This window comes from Sinocyclocheilus rhinocerous, unplaced genomic scaffold, assembly GCF_001515625.1.
Source record: "Sinocyclocheilus rhinocerous isolate Xijiao unplaced genomic scaffold, SAMN03320098_v1.1 scaffold3444, whole genome shotgun sequence".
Lineage (NCBI taxonomy): Eukaryota > Metazoa > Chordata > Actinopteri > Cypriniformes > Cyprinidae > Sinocyclocheilus > Sinocyclocheilus rhinocerous.
The window spans coordinates 246537-248956 of NW_015662918.1; positions in this window are offsets into that span (position 1 = coordinate 246537).

The following is a 2420-nucleotide window of genomic DNA, read 5'->3' on the forward strand; positions in this document are numbered from 1 at the left end:
GCCGGCCGTTCCTCAGTCAAGCCCGCCGGCCGCGGCTCTCTCCAGCCCGCCGGCCATTCTGAAGTCAAACCCGCCGGCCGTGGCTCTCTCCTGCCCGCCGGCCGTTCCTCAATCAAGCCCGCCGGCCGCGGCTCTCTCCAGCCCGCTGGCCGTTCTGATGTCAAGCCTGCTGGCTGCGCCGATGTCCTCTAATCATAGGAGGAGAATGAGGAGAAAAAGACTGTTTTCCGCCCTCATCCTAGCCCCAGAGCTCGCTCCAGTGTCGGCTCCAGCCCCAGAGCTCGTTCCAGTGTCGGCTCCTGTCCCCGAGTTTAGCTCGGTGAGGGCTCCTGTCCCCGAGTTTAGCCCAGTGAGGGCTCCTGTTCATTATGTCAGTGTTGTGGACTTGTGTTTCCTTGATTTACCCCGTCTTAGTTCCTGTTTTCCTTTTTTAGTCATGTTTCCTGTTCCTGTCGTCATTGTGTTAATTTGTATCCAGTTGTGTTTGATTAATTATCTCGTTTGCCCCTTGCATTTAAACCCTGTGTTTCCCTGAGTCTTGTCCGCTGTTATATGTCATCCCTAAATTCCAGTGTGTGTATCCCTTGGCTTGTTGGATTAAATTCTACTTGAAGTATTCTCCTGCGTCTCCTCGTTCTTCCCAGTGAATCGTGACAATCAGAGTGTAACTGTAATTTTTAGATGTGAACAATATACATCATACATCAGTGCATTAACTCTGGGAGGTCTGTAGGCATGTCGTCTGAGGTTCTGACTAATTTGCTATCACCAATTAATCAGATTACATGTTATTTTCATATGATGCCAGACAGCTAAATACATCTGTTTTCAGCAAGAAAAACTCATGATGGTGTCATTATGGCCATTACCTAGAAAAGCACTAATAATATATTGTGATGGCCTGGTGTTTGTCATTATGAGATGCCCACTTAGCAATGTGCCATCTGTGGCAGAGGGCAACAGCTAAATGTCAGCCGTATGCATGTCAGTTTGTTTGTGCCTAGAGATGCTGGCATGATATCAGTGCCTTTTGCCATTAAACAACCTCAGTCGCTGACAAGCCAAGAAAATATCCATCATGCCCCTGTCATTGTTCTGTGTCATTTAAGCATGAGGTGACAGCTAGCGCAATGCTCTTGACAAACAGAGAATTATTTATATCATGAATGATAAATGGTTTTAAATGCTTTATGTATAGAAAAAAAATGGTCAAGATACTTTTTTGTTTTGCTCAAAATATCAAATATCTATATAGCCTTGTGCTTAACAGTTACTAGTTCTATAGTACACTTTAAAAATAAAGGTGCTTCACGATGCCATAGAATAAATTTTTTGTCTAAATGGTTCCATAAGGAACCTTTAACATCTGAAGAACCTTTCTGTTTCACCAAATGTTCTTTGTGGCGAAAGAAGGTTCGTCAGATTATAAAAAATGAAGAAAGAGATGGTTCTTTAAAGAACCTTTGACTGAATGGTTCTTTGTGGAACCAAAAATGGTTCTTCTATGGCATCGCTGTAAAAGAACCTTCTAAGCACCTTTATTTTTAAGAGTGTAACTAAAAACACTCAATATTTTTCCTACAGCTACTCTCACTTCTTCTTTTTTTTTAACACCAAAAACAAAATTTCCACTTTTAAATAATCACCTTTTTACACATTATCCTCATTTATTAATAATGAAAAAATAATAATAACACCAAACATAACAAAAAAATTGTATGCCAACATTTATTATAATTTAAATCCTGAATAATAAACACCAAATAACAACAACAACAACAATAATAATAATAATAAACAAAATGTGTATTCTGAATCTTTATGCTTAGGATTCTTTTGTCAGTTTCTGAAATCTAGCATGTGTTTAATATTCATGACTAATTTTGTGGAAAAATAAAACTTCACAGCACTATCATTTGCAGTCATATAATCACTTGCTGTCATATTCATGTGCTAATAAATTGGAAAAGGGGAGTACATTACAAAAACTCACACTCAACATCCTGCTAACACATAACTGCCAAAATTCCCTGTTTAATTTGATCTGTTTCTTGAAGTTTCTTTGTAATTTATTGTAAAAAAAAAAATTACTAGCAATATGAGTAAAAATTGTTTCTACACCAATTTTATTTATTTATTTTTCAGTGTAGTTCGAAGGTAAGTGAACTTGGCATTTCAAAAGCTTTGTATGTTCAGTATTAGATAGTGAGAGCATTATGGAGGAGCACTTAATGTTTCTGAGCGTCAGGACAATGCTTTCTGCATGTGCTTTCTCTCCTATTCACATGCAAGTGGAGTATGACAGCAAATGACATGTTGCCTAGCAACCTGACATTTGACAAGATACTAACAGTTCTCTTGTGTGAATCTGGAAGTGGTCAATTTATAGTCTCAGAACATAACTTCAAAAAGAAAAAAAA